Raw genomic sequence first — 23,261 nt, 5'->3', positions numbered from 1 at the left:
TATTGTAATGCCTTTACCTCTTTTCAGCAAATCTCTACAAAGAAGTCACAGGGAAAAAAATTCAACTTTTGCTATTATGAATAGACTGATACATCCAGCAAACTATAAACTTTAAATGTTTATGTTTGTTTATCCCATAGAGCACATCATCTTTCATGACTAATCCACACTAAAAGACGCAAAGGACAACAGTAGTCAGCAAAGTATAATACTCTGTTGATAGACCCCAGTGTGTACAGTGTTTAGTGTCCTAAGCCTAGTTCTGAGATGGAAATAATGAAAAAGATGAATCTCCTTTGTACTGAAGACAAGTCCTTTTTGTCTTGATGCAAAGAAAGAAAGAATGTCAGGATCTAAGATTGGAGACTTTATTTTGGTGAATCAAATTTTCCATTGGATAATGAACCTACATTTTTCTTTGTGATTCTCTTCTAATATCATTACAGGATCTGGACTTGTTGCCACTTCTGTGTTTCGCTTGCTGTTTGCAGACTAGTTTCAGTTGTATTTTCTGAATGATCTCTTGAAAAGTGCTCAGAAACTGATGGATAAGAATGATATAGGAGAATTTGCCATCTTACAGGGATTCCAGGTACGCCAGGAAAAAAAATTAGTTTCTTTTGCCATTGGTCCCCAAAACCAGTAAATTAATGAGCTAGAAACATGCTTTCCTTTGTTCTCCTTTGCAGCATTTGGTTACAGGTTCATACTAAAGATTAAATCTACTCTGACTCTAGCATTACTATGAAATCTTCATACCAGTACTTGAATCTTATTATATCTCGTTACTTCCTCATTACACTAGGAACTACTTGCCCAACAGTTTTTAAAAACATGCAACAGAAATTAAGGTGCCTAACTATATGTGTATTAGTGATGACCTCAAACGAGAACACATGTGAAAATAAAAGACATTAAAGTGTTAAACTTATATGATGTGAACTGCCAATAATAGTGTATTTCTGGATGATCTATACATAATGCTTTACTTATATTAAAATATTTTTTTAAAAATTTCAGGAAATGTTTCAACCATTGCATCATTTCACTTTGTGGAATGGTCTACATGTTTTTCATCTTGCACTTTCCAGTAACCTCTTCAGATTCTTTAAAAAAATAAATAAGGGTATTTGCAAGCATTCCCACACCTACACAACAAAAGCAGCAATATTCATTTCATGCAGCTTTTGCAGCAGAATCCCAAAGTACAGTGTTTCATTAGGACATTAGTGGACTCTGCAAACATTAACCCTATTCTTTATTGCCATTTTTGGGAGATGGCCTAGAAGCGCAGTTTCAAATTACTATGATACCAAACAAATTGATTGATACATGCCAGTGAGAACTGCAGTTTCTATCTTTCAGAATACTTAGCATGGTCATTTCAAAAGCATGAAGATATTATGTTTGTAACTTTATCTACTTTAAAACAGCTTCTCCATCTGGCTACAACTTGATTGCATGTTTCAAATATGTCAGTATGACCCACTGAACACTGTTTTGATTTCAAAATGTTTATTATATTACATTTTTATTAGTGATTTCTTATGTTTTGGGATGGTCATTATTTAATGTTATAAAATGCTAAAAGAAATGTGAAAATGACATATATGAAAATCTATTACCACTACTTTAACTAGTGTAAGGCAAACAGTGCAGTCTGCAGAGTTCCCCCCAATGACTTCATGTTTCAGGTTTGATGATTCAGATGGTGTATGTTTCCATTTGTTTCAATGACCCCCGGCCCCCAGCACTGCCAAACAGGGGAGAGTTTGCAGTATTCAGAAAACAAGGAACACTTGCATTCTTTTTGCCTCCCCTACACATGTATTGGGAAAGAATCACCCTGTCAGGGCAGGTCCGGAACAAGAGGCCAAGACAGGAGACTTGAAGCCTCTAAGAGGCAATGTCACAGAGGCTGAGCTCTGCCTGCTAGCTGGTTTTATTAGCTCTCCTGCTATCACACCAATGGCAGCATTAGACATATTTATGAAACATCGTCTCTGTTGAATGGAAAGCACCGCTTTTTAGTTCTGAAGTTACTTATTTACTGAGTAGAACAATATTAGGACTATATTATTCCCTTTCTGAATATCCTGAGATGGAAAAATGAAGTTTAAATAATTTCTGCTGAAGGAGGCTTCAAGCCCCGGCTGAATTCTGCAAGGATGTCCTAAAGCCTTCATGCTATGGGTGTGATATTCCTACTATGATCAAAACCGTCATGAGGGTATAAGTTGTAAAAAATATTTTTATGGTTAAAAGTGATTACTTTGGTCTCCAATTCATGAAAGGTAATGGTAAAGGAAGAAACTACAAGCTCTTTCAGTGTAATTATTTCAATAATATAATGAAATTATAAACCCATCCAATCTCTGTTAAACAGTTTATGTAATTCCTTTTTGAAACTGCTGGAAAAGAAGTCTGTGCCACTTTGAAGAAGTTGCAACTGTACTGCTATCCTCAAACAGAAAGCAAAGAAATGCTTCCCGTGCACTGTCATTTTCTGTGAAATATATTGCCCTCAGACAGAATTAGTCTAGGTTTCCTTTATTGATACATCACTATCAACTGTATAAAATATTGTGTTCTTTAATTTTTCCCAACTGTATTCTTGAAACTGGAAGCTACTATACTGTCCCTAGCACTTTTATATTTAGTGCTTCCCTTATACATTTTCTTATGATTTTGAAATGATCGTTTCTTTTGTTTGAAATCTAAACTTCATGGTTTACTGTCAAATAACAGTGAATGCAAAATAGCAGTGAGTACTCCTAAAAACGTAGAACTACTATTGTAAACCCATGCTGACTCTTGATATTTTATCATTGTCACTAGAAACTTCAGTAAGACTGAATGATATCAATATTACTAGTAATAATGTCCATTGAATTCTGGTTTGTATATGCTCTGATTTGTTTTGTTGAAAGATCCAATATCTTCATGTATTACAGGAAGCACTCCTAGGCAAATGGCTCACTTTGCCATCCTTCTGAGCTATTTGAGATTTGAAGCCTTAGCTAAATGACCATTTGTTTATAAGTGTGACTCTGCTTCAACATTTTTCCCCATCACTGTAAAATTGCCAGTTATTTCAATCTTTTAATAACCTGTAGAATGTGGGTTTTAAAATATTTGAAACATCACTGTGTATAACCTTTCTCTGCGCACATTTTAGTGCCTTAGTGTGGTAGCACAGGAAAGCTTGGCAAGGTGGTTGCTGTTGAGCAAAGCTGAGGAAGGAAAAGCTGGTCCTTGGGCTCCTTCTTTTGGTATCTAATGACAAGAAAAAGGAGGTGACTTTCCATGGACAGAGGAATCAAAACTTCTGTTGAGTTAGGAAAAATTCAAGTATATTTCTCATACTAATTATTTTTTTTTAGAGATCCCCTAGCTTTGAGTAAGCACTCATACTAGCTAAGACTGTTTTGTCACACATTGTCAACAAAGTACATTTTTATTTATATGCAAAGATGAGACAAGATTTGATGTTCGATTTGATTCTACATACTATGGATAAAAAATAAAATCTCATGAACTAGAGATGTTTCTCGACGTACTGAAAAAATAAAATGGCAACAGAGAATTACCTCAGAGTGTGAAATAATTATTCTTACTTTGGAACAGTTGATAATCCTGAATTAAACCAGTGGCTTAGTTGTGCTACTCTCTATAGCACCATAAGGAATTTTCTAGCTATTAGATAGGACTTTATTGTGCAACACTTTCTAATGCATTCTAATTTTTCTGTATGCTAATTCCTGTAAAAGAACTTCTGAAGTACTGGTGAAATAAAGATGAAGATTAAGAGATCTAAAAATAAAAATAAACCACCAAAGCCATGCCATGTAAAAGTAAAACCACCCAGCTGTTCATACTACATTCATAGAAAGCTGCAAGATTCTGCTATAGTTCTATAAAACAGTATGAGTTTATGTACCACATTTATGGTGTTTATGCTTTTCTCTGAGGCACCACAAAGTGGCTTTCTGCCCAGCATTTTCATCTGTCAAGTACTGCCATGCTTGAATGAACGTTAACTTTATCCAAGTAGTATTATAGTTACTTTGTCATCCTGATTTTATCTGAGAGATGAGTGTCCATTTTTGCCTTTAGGAGATTTTTCTTTTTCTTTCTGAAAATTGAATTTCATTAAGGCAAAAATGTTATGGAGTAAACCACACCGGTATATTATAGTAAACAAGACATGGTTTTAAATTTATAAGTACTTTGGCTTTCATGTTTTACTAAAGGTTTTGAATAGGAAAAAGAAACTCAAAACACAATGAGAAAGAGATACGATTTTTTTTTTTTTTTCAGGTATAAGATCTTCTTCATACATTTGGGAAAAAAAAAGGGTATACAATTGTACTGGAAACCTCAATAGAGAGGTAAACATAATGGCTGATGCTGTCCCAGTTGCCTGGGAAAAGCTTAAAAAGGTATTTCTAGATTAAAGTGGAAATTTCAGATATCCTTGAGTAATCTCTTGTTTTCCCTCCTTCAAAATTTCTGTGAAAAAGAATGGAAATAATATATTTCTAGAGGTAAACAAGATATAGTTGACAGCACAACTGAAGGTGGACTTGTTCAATCAAGGAATTGCAGCAACTGAGAACACTTTAAAACTGTCTTATGAGTTGTGAAAAAATCTTTCTAATTCAAAATCAATAGAATAAATTTTGAAGATTAAAAGAAATTATATAGTGCTGGAAGAAATGGTCATAATTAGGTGTTATAAAAAAAAAATCTGTCTTTCTTCATGTAGAGATGTAGAAACACAATAACCAAGCAGTAGGTGAAAAAGTAGTTCCAGTGACTACTGTGAGTGACTTTAGGATGGAATCATAGAATCATAGAATCATAGAATCATAGAATCGCTAAGGTTGGAAGGGGCCTTTAAGATCATTGAGTCCAACCATTAACCTACCCTGACAAAACCACCTCTAAACCATGTCCCTAAGCACCCCATCTACCCTTTTTTTAAACACCTCCAGGGATGGCGAGTCCACCACCTCCCTGGGCAGCCTATTCCAAGGTCTAATAACTCTTTCGGTGAAAAAATATTTTCTAATACCCAATCTAAACCCCCCCTGACATAACTTGAATCCATTTCTTCTCATCCTATCACTTGTCACCAGGGAGAAGAGGTCAGGCCCCACCTCTCTGCAACCTCCTTTCAGGTAGTTGTAGAGGGTGATAAGGTCTCCCCTCAGCCTTCTCTTCTCCAGGCTAAAGGGACGATCACTTCCCTAGTCCTGCTGGCCACGCTATTTCTGATGCAAGCCTGCTATTGGTCTTCTTGGCCACCTGGCCATGCTGTTAGCTCCTATTCAGCTGGCTGTCCACCAACACCCTCAGGTCCTTTTCTGCCAGGCAGCTTTTGAGCCACTCTTCCCCAGGCCTGTAACGCTGCATGGGGTTGTTGTGATCCAAGTGCAGGACCCGGCACTTGGCCTTGTTGAACCTCATACTATTGGCCTCGGCCCATTGGTCCAGCAGATCAATCCTCAAGCAGATCAACATGCCTGCCTAACTTACTATCATCTGTGAACTTACTGAGGGTGCATTTGATCCCCTCATCCAGATCATTGGTAAAGATATTAAAGAGAACTGGCCCCAGCACTGAGCCCTGGGGGACACCACTTGTCACCGGACACCAACTGGGTTTAAGTCCATTTACCACCACTCTCCGGGCATGGCCATCCAGCCAGTTTTTTATCCAGCGAAGAGTATACCTGTCCAGGCCATAAGCAGCCAGTTTCTCCAAGAGAATGCTGTGGGAAACGGTGTCAAAAGCTTTGCTAAAATCCAGATAGATAACATCCACAGCTTTTCCCTCATCCACTAAGTGGGTCACCTTATCATAGAAGGAGATAAGGTTGGTCAGGCATGACCTGCCTTTTGTAAATCCACGTTGACTGGGCCTGATCACCCTGTTCTCCTGCATGTGCCGTGTAACGGCACTGAGGATGATCTGTTCCATGATCTTCCCAGTTAGTTTCAAGGTAGGTTGACTTCTCTAATTTTGCCTGCTTTTTATAAAGCCAAAGTTAGAGCGTTCTGAATAATGGAAATTTCTTCCCACTAAACACTGCCTGAAATATTATGAAATCTTCCATGGGAGAAAAGATATAAAATCCCTCAAAGTCTGAAATAGAATTCTTTGAGTTCTTGTTGCTTATCTGGAAGTTTTTCTCAGTTTTGCTTTACCATGCAAAAACAAGTAGACATCAGGAAGATGGATCCTGAAGTGTTCAGCTATTCACGGCCTCTTCCGCTGGCCCTCATGCTGAGTGGTAAATGAAAGAGATGAATGCCTCAGTTCCTTGTGTCTCTTAGGGTTTAGGGTTAAGGTGGAGCTAGGTACTGAAGGATCCAAGGGGCTAGTACATGACTTGACCTCTAGCCATTGCCTTCATATGTCTTATACAGATATTGATCTCCAGAAAGCAAACATGAAATGATCTTTTCAACTTTCCAAATGGAACACTTAAGGTCTACAAAAGAGCTGTTCTCTACTGGGAATAATACCATCTGAAACATTTCACAGCTAGAGCCACCACTTCTTCCAGACTTATATTATCTGTCCACACAGGAAGTAAAATACATTTATCTCTACTAAGAAATTCTCAACAAATTGGTCAACTCTGCATTTCTCTGTCAGTCCAACTTCTCCATATTGTCATGAAGTATCTTGCTTGTAGATGGGAAGGTTCATAAAGTTCTCTTAGTGCAACATATAAAAGGCACCATGTAAAGTGAAAATATTATCAAAAAGTCAGTGAGGTCAGAACTCCATTAAGTGAAAAAAACTGAAATGATGTCTTTCAGGAAGAATGATCTGAAGTAACTGCTTTGTCAAGCTGCAGCCAATTTCTATTTATTTTTACCTGGTAAATTCAAGACACAGAAACAAACTATGACTGAACTCAGAAATGAAGTTGACTTTATTTTTTCCCTCTTTATAAATGGAATATCAGCTATTTGGAGGGGAAAAAAAACCCCACAAACCAACCCCCCAAAAACTAGGATGGATAATATAGTGTTTGTATCTAGAGGCAGGAACTCATATCATATTGTTGATTAAGACACAGGACCATTTTTATAAGCCTGTTTCAAAGTGAAGGTCAGAGATAGCCTAAACAAAAAAACGAACAGCCCAGATTAAAATGTTAATGTTCTATCTAAAATGAACAAAACCAAATGCAATCTCATTTAGTGACATTTCTAGAATTACAGCAAAGATTACTACATTAATCTGTTAGTTATGCATTTTCATTAATCTTAAACAGAAACAAATCTTCAGGAAACAGGGTTTCAAGATTGTGAACACTTGAATTTCTGCAATATTGAGCAAGTTAGACTGGGATTTTTAAAGAATATTTGTGACTCTCTTCTTTCAGGTAAATAGACTAAGACAGGAAGAACCACCAAATATTGGTTGCAGTTTCCTGGCATCACTGAAAACATCACTGAAAGTCTCTAACTATTGAGATGAAATTGTGGAAATTACTTCTGGGAATTTAAAAGCCTTATTATGACAGAATATGCCATATATTTATAATAACTGATTTATAATACATTTATAATTTTGCGCTTGCGATCAAGTTCAGACAACTTCTGTTTTCTGAACATAAGATGACAGTAGTGGTTGCACAGCATGTAGTCTTGTTTGTAAATGCTAACACCTCTATTTATGATTGTGCCTGGACTTTTTTTTTTTTTTACATTGTCTATGCATGTGCAGTGGTGTAGACATGGAAGTAGAAATGAAAATGTTTTTGTGCTCCTAATATCCTTGATTGTGTGTTTGGCAGACTGTGTATGTTTTATGTGAGTACAATATATAAATAGTATTGACTGTTAACAACAAAGTGTGTTATACATCTCCTTTCCAACTGGCCCAGCTCTTTTCAACTCATCTTTGAAGCATCCTCCTTTCTCTGGGACTGCAACTCAGTTCATATGTGTTACTACGTTAGTTAGGGCCTCTACAATTCACTTGAGGTGCTCTACAGTAATTGGGCAGTAAAAAGGATCTTTTGTGATTTGTCTGATCTGGGGAAGAAGTCCCTGAGAAACTGGGAGGTAAGGCTTAAAAGATACTTATGGCCTCAGACAGAAAATCTATCCAATGTCAGTTTCCACGACTGTGTACCAGAAGATTTGTAGGTTTTAATAAAGTGGGGGTTTTTTTTGGTTTTTTTTTTTTGGGAACCTTGGATTCCTTCTAGTCTAAGTCTGAAAACAAAGCCTGGGGAGCAAGACTGTGCAAAATAAAACATCAAGGATGGATGAGGGATACTGCTGTAGGCAAAACAAAAGTGATGTCAGATGCCTTCCACCAAAGTTTGATCAAAGTCCACCTCAAATGCCTATCAAATTGTATCTATCCTGTTGTCTAGCACTGCTGTTTTTACTGGTCTTTTAGTATCTCTAATGTGTTGTTTATTTATCATGATTTTACCAAGTCACATCAACAAAATGTATGTGTTTCTCACTGCCACGGCCCTGAGGCACTGCCTGCCTGTCCCTGCCCACCTGCCAGGGCTCTCTCTAACCTGCTCGCAGCCCAGGACCCCGTGTCAGCCCCCTTGGGTTGTCAGCTCCCACCCCAGTGACATCCCAGCTGGGCCAGTCTTCAGGTCCCCATGGCCCTGCTCTGCCTGGCCATGGGTCCACCTGTGGGCCCATATCCCAGCTTGGCCTTGACTCATCCCAGTTCCCAGGGGTACGCCTGATGCCCAGGGCTGGGGCTGTCCCCGGTTCCTCACATCTGCCTGCTCCTGTCTAGGGTGGTGGGAGAGGCCCTGGCTGCCAGGCCCTGCCATGATGGAACCATGGGGAGCTCCCACTGGTCCTGGTGCACTGGCCCCCAGGGAGCTACCTGGCTCTTGCTGCTCCCTACTACCCATCTCTTTTTTTTTTTTTTATAAAGCCATCCCTTGCAAAAAAAAACTTAACCACAGCTAAAGCTCCCCTGCAATGGACTGTTGATGTGCTGAGATACGCATGGGGAGGCTTAGAGTTAAAAATGAAATGTAAGTATGCAGCTCACATAAACGTATATATAGGCTAAGCTGCAAGACCCCTGTCTTGCATCGAAACAGGCTCCTAATAGTCGAGTCATGCTTGTGGCTCTGTGTAGAGCCAAAGGGCATTTCCATGGTTTTATCTTTACATTTGGTACCTTTCACGGAGTCCTAAACAGCTTTGCCAGGCAACTTCTGCTGTCTGGGGGATCTGTCTGCTGCTATGCCATCTTTAAGGATAGGTGTCACAATCTATTTCAATATTCATCAGCATTAACCAATATATCATCTACTACTTGTTTTATTTACTGTATTCAAGAGGCCCAAGATATCATCCTTTTCAAAGAAAACAAACAACCATCTCTTAAGTAAGCCAGCAGAGGCCATGGCTTTCCATTATCCAACGCAAATACACTTTGAAAAAGGACACGGTGAAACAAAAAAAATAGGAAATAAAAGCTGCAGATATCTAAACAAAGTAGCTTGACTGAACAAACCAACCTGAATAAACAGATGCATAATACATAAACTAAAATTTAGATAATAAATATAAGAAGGGCGGAAAAAGTCTCTCTGCTTGCCTGTTCTTGTTATCCTCTTTTATGTTAGTTTGAAGATTTGTGAAAGCAAAAGGAAAATGTGAAAGCTTCATTGTTCCGGAGATAATAATGGTATTGATTTTTCATTAAGATGCATCCTTTCTTGATAAGGTCATACTCCCCTCCTCTTCCTGGTCTTTCAAGATTTCTTCCTTCCTCCCCCTGCTGTGTTTCTGATAACGATTAATAGAAATTCTGAAATCTCAACATTCATTTTTTTTATTTTTCTCACATTTCTTGTAATCCCATTTTTCTTTTTTTCATTGAAACTATCAACAATTTTGCTAGTTGCATATGAGGGCTTAGTCACAAAATATTTGTGTCTCCATAAACATGAAACTGAGCTTAGGTATTCAGGAATGAATGATATTGCATGTGTAGGGATTTTTTTTTCAAACTGAATTGCTTTCTTTCTAGATAAATTACTTTCTAGATAAAACACTTTCTTTCTAGATGAATCTTTCATAATATAACAAAAAAAGGCTGAAAGCTGTCTGGCTTATCCTGCTTTTTGTCCTGTGTCCTAGTCTTTCACCTAGAACCTCTTTGGAAATTAAGAATGGTCTTTACACAAATCCTCCTCCATATGACATGCAATTTCAGGGTCCCAAACAGTCTACAGAAAAAATACAAATTGTGCTGATATTACACTTCCTTTTGATTTTTTTTGAGTTGATTTCTTGGAGTTCCTCTGGGGGTCTGCCTTGCTTGAAAGTTTATCAGTGGCAGTAACACTAACCTGTGAGCAGAAACATGAGGAAATTATGATTTCTTCATATTTTCATTTTTCTCAGTCTTCTAATGTATATAACATGAAGGAAACAAAGATTTCTTTCTGAGTCCAATATCTTTCTAGTTTGCACAAAGATAAAAGGCTGCCTCATCTTCTCTTATTTCTTCCTGAGCCTGCTGCAACAAGGATGCAATTTAGTCCAAAGTGCTGGTTATACTGAGTTTTGCGTTGAATGAGACTCAGGAGTAAATATAATTTCAACAGGTTCACTACTTTATTACTGTTACATTTAACATACAGTTACTGCTACTGGATGTGGGAATCATATAAATTCAGGAACCAATTCAGTGAGACCTCAACTTGAAGTGAGACATTATTAATTGCAAATTAATTAAGTTAGTTAAGGCCCTGCTGTGTAATACTGATGCCAGACTGAGCTGTCTGTTCTGGCACTTTTGAGAAAAAAAAAAAAAAAAGAGCTTGGAAAATGCAGAATTTTATAACAAATTCAGAGAGAGATTCCAAACAAAGAATGTTAGAAAAAGTTTTTAATTGATATATTATTATAATGTAGTTGGAATGCAGTTTTATATTAGTTCTAGATTAAAGCCTAATATCAGTGAAAGTGTGTGCTGTTATAAAGCAGTATTCTTAGTGTATATATCTCAAACAAACATTTGATATATTTGCCCATAATTACTCATGGCTCCAGTTCACATGAAACTGTTCTTCAGCCTTGTGCAGGGTCACCTGTGTGTTAAGGGATTCCAGTAAAACTTTGAATTTGCACAGATTTTAAGGCATTTACAAGAACTTCGCTAAAATAATGTACTTAGATATTTTTAGTGTTTCTGAGTATTGCTTTAAGTAAATAGATTTTATTTAAAACTTCTTTAAAAAAGTCTTTCCTGGAAAATGTTTTGGGGGGTTAAGCTATAGTTAAGTTAAGAAGATGAACATTCTTTTAATTATTTGAAAGTTTCACTGCATAACGAATCCACCGGGCTCAGTAAGCCATAAGCACATACAACAGGGCCTCATCTGAAATGTCCCTGAGTCTTCCATTAATTTGAAATCTGCTGGATAGTCTATTAAGTTAGGTAGGAACAGAATCAGATCCACACCCATGGTTAGATTTTTATGGGAGACTAGACTCGTATATAAAATATTTCCTTTCTTGTAAGTGAATATTCTGTGAGTGCCTCTCATCATTGTAGTCAATTCTGACAGTAAAGGAGGGAAATTTAATATGCTTATAATTAATTTATTCAGCTGAAATTAATTGCATGCCCTTTAAAATATTTAGTAATTGTTATTTTGGTTTTGTTTTGAAAATATTTTTTTCCAGGACAGGGTTCTTTTCTCTAAATTGTTATTACTTCCAAATTACTTTCCTTGTAAAAGGAACATGCGTAGATAACTGAGCAATACAACCAAAACATAGGTTAATATCAATAAGCAAATAATTGCCTCATGAAAATCAGTGAAAGATTAGTCAGTAATTTTAGTTGGTCCAGAATTTCACTTTTAGAAAGTTTTTGGCGTCCAAATCTGTAAGTATAAGAATAAAAAACTATAGATTTTTGTCAGAGAAAAATAAGTTCCAGTGGTTTTCTTGGAGGTTATCTTTTCATTTCAGAAAATTAAAATCTGTAATTATATTATTGCTAACAATATATGAACATACATCCAACTACTGATTTTTCTAAACATATAAAGCATTTGAAATATTAAATTTAAAACATTAGCAAACCTGACAGGCAGAAATGTACATCTCATTTTAAAGGTGACGCTTCAAAGGAAAAATGAAAACAAGATTCATGACCATTTTGATATAATAATTTCTATTGATGACAATAGAATATATTCAGCAGATATTGATTGACAAATGGATAATGTTATATTTCACTCTTTCTGGTTTCACTGGTATACTTGTAAGTCTCAGACACACACATTATTGTGCATTCTGGCTAATAAATTAACCAGGTACTAACAAAGAATCTCAACATACTAAAAAAAAACTTTTAAATTTTTGTGTTTTCATTTTCTTGTCAATTGTTAATGTCATGATTTGGTTACTTTTTCACTTGCCCATTAATACAAGCCATGTATTATTTAAAGGGAAAAAGAAAAAAAAAAAAGAAAAAAGATTAAGAAGGAAAACAAAACAATAAAAGGATTAAAGTGGAAACGAGCAAAGAAATAGTGCTTTCAAGCTTCTTTGTTTTTCATGCCATCAAGATGCAATTCCACCCTTCATTTGTCTGTTTCTGTTTGAGTCACCTTAGGACCACTTTATTCTTGCGGTACAGCTTTGAAAAGCATTTCTTTAGGAAAAAATATCTACTTGTAGTCACACTACATATTGACTGCATTTCATTTCCATTGTTGTGTATTACAAAGAACATTTGTATGAAAACCTGATATCTTTGTTTCTGAAAAATTAATATGCTCTAGATGCCTTCTCTCACCTGAAATAATAATCCTGCCTTTGTGACATCACTCTTCATTGTTGGGCTATGATTGATGCCGCAATTTGAGACTCTGAGTTCAGGTGGGAATAAACAGTAGAAACAGAAGGAATAATAGACAACAAAAAGACTTTGTGTTTTCAGCATCTTAGGATATTGTCAATAAAAAAAAATAAATATGTAGAAATGAGATTTTGAGCTGAACCAGGAATAACCTTAAGAAATTACAGGAAATCCTTGCATGCGTCTTCAATGTACAGCTGTAATGTAAACCTGTAAAGTAATTCAGTCACTATTCAAGATGTCACTAGGTGATACCAATTTCATGAAATAATGCCCAAAATCTAATATTCCTTATGCTACTTCATCTGTTTGATATCTGTTACTTTAGGCATCCCATAAAAAATTCAGTGCAGAAGAACACTTCTGGAGTGACTTGTAACCTATAACATATAGAAAACTAATACACAGATAATACTCACTGTCTCCTCACAATCAATCACTAAAAGCATCATCTTTTACTATCGTCAGGTTTGAGATCTTACCTCTACACTGCTGTTAGATCAATAGGACATAAAAAACAATGACTCGTTCAGGCACATACAGTAGGGTAGGGTAAGGGAAAGGGTGAGTAGAAACCATTCAGCTGTAGAAAATTATCCAGTAAAATAAGATGGACTGAAATTGGATCTTCACTAACCTCGAGTGTCATTTTGTAAAGATTGCTTTATGAATTTCAGCTTAATTTGAGGAGATAACAATTTTGAAACCTCTATGCTTAAAGTATTAACATGTATACATATGTATATTTATAACAGCTCGATAATATATGTATATTTATATTTTTAAATTCATTAAATTACATATAAATATATGTAATATACATAATTTTTATAAACATAATTGTCTAAATATATATATAAACATCTTGACATACTGAGTTCTTCTTTGTTGTTCATATAATTTTCTTTGAATATGAACTTGCTTCATGGTATACTAGAATAGTTCAATTATGTTCAGTCCCTTAAGAATGGGAATCTTTCCACTGAATAGTCTTTACTTGTTCAAGAACAAGTGTAATCTGAAAAATATTCTTATATCTAACTTTATAAATACTCTAGAAGCTTGATATAAGGGAAACTTGAATAGGTAAAATAATATGGATCATGAGAACAATAGGAGAAAATTGAAAACTCTCAGAGAAAAAAAGATATGATTTTATATTTCCCTCTGGAAAGGCTTGCTTAGACTCTACAGAGGATTGATTCATTTTTGGGGAAAAAAAAAAACCAAAACCAAAACACAATAAAAAATCAAAATATGTAAGTATAGCACATCTATGAAAGATAGAAATTCTTTTGTTACTGTGAGTACAAGTACATCATAAAGTCTCCTTTCTCAATAATATAGTCCCCAAACTGTTAATGGTCAGTAAACAATAAATATATTAATAGGGGAGGGCAATCTTATTTATTTCACACACATGTTTTTTAGGAGGAATGTATGAGTCAAGAATCAACAGCTGAGGCAGTAAAGATCAGAAGAGCTGAGACAATAAAAGATCAGAGGCAATAAAGGGTCAAAGACAATAAAGCAAAGCAGACGGTCTTCCTAAAGCCATATGATTATTGAACCAATGTGTTTTCACATGCAAACAGAAGTCTTACAAAATTACAGTGAATAAACATATACTCCTTATAAACTAAAGAAAACACCCTGCAATATTTGTTTCTTTTCTTCTCTGTTAACTGTCCTGTAAGGGGTGGGGGGGAGGCATGGCACAGAATCTCGATTGTTAGGGAGTAAATACTAAAACAGCAGGGGCATTGCAGATACTCACATCTCATTGAGACTCCGAATCACTTTGCCAGCAGTAAATACTGTCTCTCCCTCAAATATAGTAAGATGGAAGGAGATTGCATTAAAGGAAAAAAAAATCAAGTAATTATTTATCATAGTCACATAATAAAAACCAAGCATGCAGTAGCTGCTTGGTTTCTCAAGCTGCTTACAGGGGAAAAAAAAATTAAAAAAAAGAGGCTTATTTTCATCTTCTACCTTTCTTACTGCTCTATACAGTTTGTTTTTAAACAAGGAACAAGTCAATACTAAAATTAAGAATTTAATGTATCCAAAATCAAGTTCACATCTATCTGCAGGAGTAGGCATTGCAATTTTCCGAAGTTATTTAAGAATACAGGGCTTAGTCATACAACAAATTCAGGTCTTAACTCTGCTGTGTTTTGTTGATAGTATGTGGATGCCTTTTGCTAAGACATCACCAATGGCGGTGAAAATTTACTCCATGATATTCTATGGAGAAATAAAATAATAATATCTTTCAAATATATTTCCGTGAAACTAGGGAAAAGAAAAATCTGAATTTCTCAGAAATTATTATTCTCTATTCTGCAAGCTATGTCTGAAAATATAAAACCCTTTGCACCTGATATCATTTTACCAAGGAGGATATTCATTACACTGTTGTACATATACACGTTTTGATGGTTTAGTTCTGTTATAGAAACAATAATGCCTGAAATACCTCATGAGTTTTAAACTAAAGTTGGAAACAAATTATATTTCATCATGGGAAAATAAAAAGCTCTTTGCTGTTTTATTCTAGCAGTCCAAGGCTGCTTGGGCAATTCACTGTGTCTCTGTTTCCAGGATAACTCAGCATGTCTCTAGTACTACAGAGCAGTAATAAAGGTAGAAAGTGATGGCACAAGCACTGATTGAAAACGAAGCAGATGATAACTTCAGCTGAACACGTCGAAGGGGATTTCTGGAAATAGAACTTTGAAAGTGAAGAAAAGGCCAAACCAATTTAGCCTGAGCAGTTAAGCTTGTTTTAAACAGGTCATTACTATATTGTAAGCTAGTTAACTGTGACATGAGATATAATTGGCTTTATGCTTACAGTGGGAGTGAGTGAGTTCTCTATATACTGACTTATAGGCTAAATTTCTGATAGTGGCTACCACCTTGCTTTCTCCACTACCCAGAAAGTAAACCCACTGCCTACCCAGAAGTCATAGCCTCTAATGAAAAAAAAACAAGTATAAGTCCCTCTTTTGTAAGAATTTATAGTTAAAATTTGATTGAATTTATTAGGAAATTGTCATATGTGTATATTATAATTCAGACTTCTGGCCTGAAGTGGAGCAGATAGGTCAATTTTCTAGCAGATAACACTGAATGCCTTCATTCCCATTCTGTATGCAAAGAGGAACTTTTTCAATGAGAAAGACGTTACTTAAACGGTGGATCGGTACAGCTTTTTTTCTCTTGCTCTTCTGGGGACTATACAGATGAAATTCCAGTCCTTTGAACCTCTCTCTGCTTTGCAGCAAAGGGAATTAAACTCTCTGTTATTATAGTAGAAAAATATAGATGTGGAGAGCCCAGAAAAATATTCTTTAACTCAAAATAGGTGTTAAGAAGAGAGGAAATATTTATTCTGTTTTTGTAAGGAGTTTAACCTGTCTTTTCATATAATCTTGGATAACTTCCTAAATAAACTACCATCCATTACTCATTTTTTCCAGCTTTTGTTTCTATGGTGTTGGAGAGATCATAACATGCCAGTTAGATGATGACCCCATCCACCTATGACCTCCCTGAAAAAATAATCTTAAATGGAAACATACCAATTTCAAATTTTATTTGAAGCACTTTCCATCCTAAAAGGGGATTTATTCCTATTTACAATTTATCTTTGATGCTGACCTGATACTACATGAGAGATTCAACCTTGAGGAAACATTCAACATTCAAATTCCAGGATTTCTCCTTAATTACCCCCCATAAAACCCCATCTCCTCCTGGTAACCATGTAAAAAATATTCAAATATATAAGACCAACTTAAAGCACAAAATACTACCCTCTGTGTAAACACTGTAGTGTACAAAGGATGCTAGGTCAGAAATGCAGTACCACTGTTTTCTCTCAGATTACTGAGAAAAAAAAAACGTATTTTTGCATAGTAAAAACTATGGTAACTAGGTTGCAGGAGGGTGTGCACAACCACACTGTATGTGGTGAGTGTAAATTATGGGTCAGAAAAAAATCTGTTCAGTTAAATCCTGGATCAAGTCTATAACCCTGGGACTTTGGGCAGTGTCATGTATAATGCTCTCACACATCAGCTGTTACATTTTCTTTTATTCGTATTGCAGCAAGAAACTCAAATGAAGCCTGAATTGCAGAGTGGTAAAATGTGTACTATTTGCTCTAGAGAACTGGAATAATATAGTTTCCTGATTTCCTGGATAAACTTCTATTAGTCAGTTTTTACAATGCATATAAACAACGCACCCAAAAGACCATTGTGAACTTAGGTCTTTTTTATAACATAAAGTATTCATCTTTTTAAAATAAAAACAACTTAGTGTTGTAACTAATGCATTAGAACTTTTCTGAAGAAACCATATAACTATATCCTTCAAATGATCAAATTCTTGATAATACTTTATCTAAAAGGCAAATAACTTACCCATTATAAGGAGGGTCTTTTTTCCAACACATTCTCCCTCCTATTGTCCCATTTCCTAGGTTAGGGTTTGCTTCCATTTATCAGATGTTCAGTCCAGTTGTATGACTCTGAATTTTCACCATGAAGTAATGTGGAACCTTCTGCTATTTGAATTTTTTGTGTGACACTGGGTGTCCCATTGATTCTCTAATGGGCATTCAGAATGCTGACAGATTCAGTCATCTTCTGTAGGTCTGTAAATGGCTTAAAGGATTGGTGGTGCCTGGTATGGGAGGGATCCTTACGTGCCTGGCAGAAAGAAACTCATTTTTGCAACCCCAAAATTGTATGTATTGTTGGTGTCTAATTGTTGCCCTTCAGAAAGTAATTGTTGGTCACTCCAAATTTTGGGTTGTATGTTCTCATTCAAAAAGAATTCTCTTTTCACACTATATTTTCTCCTTGGTGCTTTTATTAATATTACTTGGGATTGAGTGAAAATGGAGAATGAGCTATCTTAGACAATTTATAGTACTACTGTTAAATCAGAGTTAATGTATTAATTATGTGTGTATGTGTGTCTAAGCTTCTGGGAATCACAAACTGCTTCTTAAACATTGAGGAATTAAGTTCCCTCTTTATTTGTTCAACTGAGCATGATTACTACTGTTATTTAGATCCTGCCTGATAATCAATTGCAACTTCAGTGAAGTCACTGTTTTGTTTTTTTTTTCAGTCATACTGATGACACTAAATTTATCTTCCATCACAGGGGAGTTTCATTAAGCAGGAATAGAATAAAATTGTATTTTGTTTTCCAACAGAATTAGAGAAATGCTATGGATAAAGAAATGATAATAAAATCATTTGAGCATGAAGCACTTGTTCAAGCCTTTTTTTATTTGTGAAAGGGTAAATAATAACAATTTTTATTCAAAATAAACCATTTACATAGAAGACAAAAGATGGACAGGCTACTAAGGTAGCCAATTTAATGATTACGCGATAAGAGACAAAAAGACGTTACTTGAAAACAACAATCGAATTTTATTCCAAATATTGTTTCTGTTTTATAGACTTCAAGTGATTGTAGTCATGTCATAGCTTTCATTTTTGCAGATACATTTTGAGAAAAAAAGCAAAGGAAATACCCCACAAAACAGGAAATGTAACACTAGAGCCTAGCCAACTGGCTTGTTATATGCAGCTCTCAAGGACCTACAGCAATGCAGTTAGGTAATGTTGCAATGTCAATCAGGGTTGCAAACCACATATTGGAACCTTTAGAATCTTTTAATTTTGCCACAGTTTTTTTCAGGATTTTTGCAAAATGATTTGTTACATTTTGTTGGAATTCACTGGATTGTATTCCTGTCTAAATATATATATATAGTTCTCATGCCAGAATAATTTTCTTTCTTTTCTTTTTTCTGTAATGTGTAATCTACTTAAAATGCAAGTAATACCTTGATTTGCTTAGCTCATTTGCTAGTTGGCTGTGATTTCATATACCCTGTAGATCTTGGTATAAAACCAGGAAAACACAACTAGTTCCAATAATTTTTCACTAACATCATCACTGGGTTAGGCAATTATGTTGGACTAAGCTATACCGTAATGACAACAGAAAAGGTAAGCAACATGGAACCAAAAACTTGGTTTAGGTAAGTCTAGACACATTTGCTACATTCAGTGATGAAGATTAAGTACTTTACTAAAGATTAAGCCAAAAAAAAAAAAAAAAAGTGGGTACTATCAAATTTCACTACTTTCTAAAGATCTGTGAACGACCTCTTTTTTATCCATATTCCTTACTGTCTTCTATTTCCTTTTATCCTGTTTCTTCACTTCATTTGTATCCTGTTTCAATGTCTTTTTCCTTTTCTTTTGTTCTTCCCATTTGGATCTTTCTGCCTGCATATCTATCCGTCTTTCATCCTCAAAATCAATTATTTTTTAAAAAGTCTCTAAAAATATTTTTTTAAACCGAAGATTGGCAAAATTCATACCAACCGTATCTTTTCTTTCTGTTCTTAAAAATGATTCTTTTTATCTCTCTGCCTTGTGTCTTCAGATCCTAAACTTTTTGGAATAGGGCCCATCTTTTACACAGTAAGAGATTACACAGTGGAGCACTGATCCCAGCTGGAGTCTTCAGACACTAAAGAAATACAAATAATTACAAAGCATTGCCATATGCCTGATCTCCAGCAGCTGGGAGCTCTGTAACAAGAGCGTGATGTTCCTTCCTTCCTGTTTGCCACCTCTCCAATCCTTCAGGCCAGTCTGCAGTAGGGCATAGTGGTTTTGGACTCTGCTCTTCCTCCTATGCCAGCAGTGATTGTCAGGTGTTTTCCACAAGCTCTGAAGCACAGCTGGGGAAAGACAGCAGACCTACACGTCTAGTGGGTTTGCAGGTTTCCCAAGCACAGTTCATCTGTGCATGATTGTTAAACATAACTAGGAAAGTCGTTTTTCTTTGTCAAAATTATCATTCTATGAGACATTTACAGTCAACCTATCTGATTATGAAATGAAACGCAGCATAGCCAATCTTTAATCTGTAGTTGTTGTGCTGTTAACTCTTTAATTACTGCTAAAGTATATACTACACATAACCTTGGCTCCTGCTGTCAAAATACTAAAGATATGTTGACTCTTTTCACAGAATCACAGAATGGTCAGGGTTGGAAGGGACCTCTGGAGATCATCTAGTCCAACCCCCCCGCCAGAGCAGGGTCACCTACAACAGGTTGCAGAGGACGGCGTCCAGGCAGGTTTTGAATGTCTCCAGAGTGGGAGACTCCACAACCTCTCTGGGCAGCCTGTGCCAGTGCTCCACTACCCTCAAAGTAAACAAGTTCCTCCTCATGTTAAGATGGAACTTCCTATGTTCAAGCTTATTCCCATTACCTCTTGTCCTATCACCGGGCACCACTGAAAAAAAGACTGTTCCCATCCCCCTGGCATCCTCCCTTTAAGTATTTGTAAGCATTAATAAGATCCCCCCTCAATCTTCTTTTCTTTAGACTAAAGAGACCCAAGTCCCTAAGCCTTTCCTCATATGAGAGGTGTTCTAATCCCCTAATTATCTTCGTAGCCCTTTGCTGGACCCTCTCCATGGCCTTCTTGGCCACCTGGGCACACTGCTGCCTCATGTTCAGCTGGCTGTCAGTCAACACCCCCAGGTCCCTCTCTGCTGAGCAGCTTTCCAGCCACTCCTCCCCAAACCTGTAACGTTGGTGGGGGTTGTTGAGGCCAAAGTGTAAGACCTGGCATTTGGCCTTATTAAACTGCAGGCAGCAAATCAAAGGAACTGAAACAATGTTTTTGTCTGAAGAGCTAAACAACAAGTCTTCTGTAACGGTAGCAGTAGATATTGTCATATTAGGAGCATTCATGGACTATAGCATTTGCCTTCGGATGTAAAAATACTAAAATAAAAATCAATACTATGCTTGAAACAATGCAACTTTCCAAGTGCATGTTTAATTTTCTCTGATATAAACATTAAATGTTTAACAGGTATGTCTAATATGTTTGAGGCATGTCTCAATACAAGCACAAAAGGAAAATAAATGCATGAGAGAAAACGTTGGTGTAAAAATATATGTATTTCTGTGGAGATTTTAGGTAGAATGTTGCTAGTAAAACTATTTAAATTATATCTCTGATCTTCATCAGAGATATAATAGCAATAGCAATAAAACCTAATAATTAATTATAAATGGAAGTGTAACCCATGATAATGAACAAACAAATTATATGTTCGTGAAGTATAATTTAACCTGATTAATGTTAATTGACAGGCACAGCTTTTGAGAAATATCCTAGATCTGGACTAGAACTACACAGCCCTAGAAGTCAAGGCTCAGCTTAGATTTTGCACTTTCTTTCATGATTTTTTTTTTCCTGGTCATTTATAAACGCAGTTTATACAATAACAACTGTTTTTTATTGGGGGGAAAAAACAAACAAACAAATAAACAAACAAAAAACAGAAATTACATAAATAAGACCCTGAAATGAATAAGCAGGTCTACATTTTATTGGATGTTTGATGCCACCAGGTAAACGGTTCTTTGCACAGAAGCCCTTCAGATTTCACAAGGGAGCTATTCTTAGCAACAGAGCCCTTGAGGTTTGAACTCAGGTATTAAAAATCACTAGTCTTTTATAGAAGTGTTACCCAAGAACCTTCAAAACCTCAGTGGTTTACCTGGCAAATAAATGTTGTTCTCTTTCCCAACAGTTTTAATCTTTATCCACAAAATTATGTTTTCCCTTTTCCACAGTTATCTGTCACCTATTATTTATCCTTTTAAAGAGAGAATGACTTTCCTCATTTTAGCCTTGTTAAGTTATGTAATATAGTATGACACAAAATATTAAAATTATAAAAATAAAATGCAACTTAGAAAAACAAATCTTAAGGAATATTCAAGAGAGATAATTAGAAGCCTTAGTAACCGAGGTCTTACAGGATGTTTATTATACAAACCATTGCATTTGTTGGGAAGTCTGAAAGGTTTTTATTTTTAGCTCTAGATTATTTGGAGACACTTAAAGTAAGTTTCGGTTTACCTAAGTTTAGAAATTTGAAAGTGGTGTGCCTAGCCAAAGCCAGTTCTAGGCTCCCTTTGGAGAAAGTAGGATGTAGGTCTCACCATGGAGTCATGCCATCCATCCCTTCAGGACTGTCTGTCCTTGAGACAGGATAAGACAATCTAACAACACCGAGACACTAAAAGAGTCTGGGGCACCCTCATTCAGCTCATTCATTTTCTTCATTCAGCTTGTGCCATCTCTCCCAACCATCAAACCTTCCTGGGAGCTGTTCCAATGAACTTATGCAGCAGAAAATGTATCCAGAAAAAGTTAACAGATTTTGTTCTGGATTTATTTGCAATTATTTTGAAACCTCTGCATTACATAGTTATTGAGTTGATTGATGTGTATGTATGTCCACATATCCATATATTTACATATGATTAGTAAGCAGTTACTTAATAAACAAAAGTGAAAGAGAAACGGTGACTCAATGTCTCTTCCTAGCAAATGCTTCAGAAGATCAACTGCAAGAAAGAAATAGCTGAAGAATTTAGATGAACAAAATGGTTTGAGCAGTTTCCTAAAATTATCGTTAAAAAATTACGTGGAGAGATGGAAAATCTCTATAGATCATTAATTGTTAAAATAATAAGTCCATTAGACAGGCATGCATGCTTCCTTTTAATGTCATTTTTTCCTAATTTTTAAAATGTTAAAATATGAAATATCTGTATTGTTGTCACTGTAGACCACTTGTAACAGACTCCTGATGGCAGAAACCAAGCTGAGTTCACTGTGATCTGCAGCATCAGGATAACTATGACATAAAAATATAACATGATTATGAAGTCGTCTTCTTCTTCTTCTTCTTCTTCTCCTCCTCCTCCTCCTCTTTTTTTCTTCTTCCTCTTCTTATTTCTTCTTATGAATGCATTAAATATTATATTTTTGTACAATACATCACTAATATTATACTAATTATGATATAGTATAATATTAATATTAGAAATGTTACTCTATTTCTATATATTATTATTTTATAAATAACAAAATTATATTATTATTTAGTATGGACTTAACTTGGGGCAACTGTAGAATTCCAACACAAGATTAGTAAAGCACAAGACTGGAAAGAAAGCCTGGATAAAGGAAGACAGGTGACTGAAACAAATCTCATTGGGACTGGGAAGCTGAAGAATATATACACAATACAATCACATGAACAGTGTTATTAAAACAGTCCCATCTTGTCATGTTAAATATTTTAAGCTTTTTGCATTTGTATTTCCCTTCATGAATTCTCTGTTCCTTTTTGGTTGTGCAACAGTTACATTAAAGGACCTAAAGATGAAGAGATTGCTGTTTATATAAATATAGATATTGTGATGTGAGTA

The sequence above is a fragment of the Charadrius vociferus genome, unplaced genomic scaffold, assembly GCF_000708025.1.
Source record: "Charadrius vociferus isolate BGI_N301 unplaced genomic scaffold, ASM70802v2 scaffold65, whole genome shotgun sequence".
In the NCBI taxonomy this organism is placed as follows: domain Eukaryota; kingdom Metazoa; phylum Chordata; class Aves; order Charadriiformes; family Charadriidae; genus Charadrius; species Charadrius vociferus.
Note: the sequence above shows the minus strand (reverse complement) of the source record.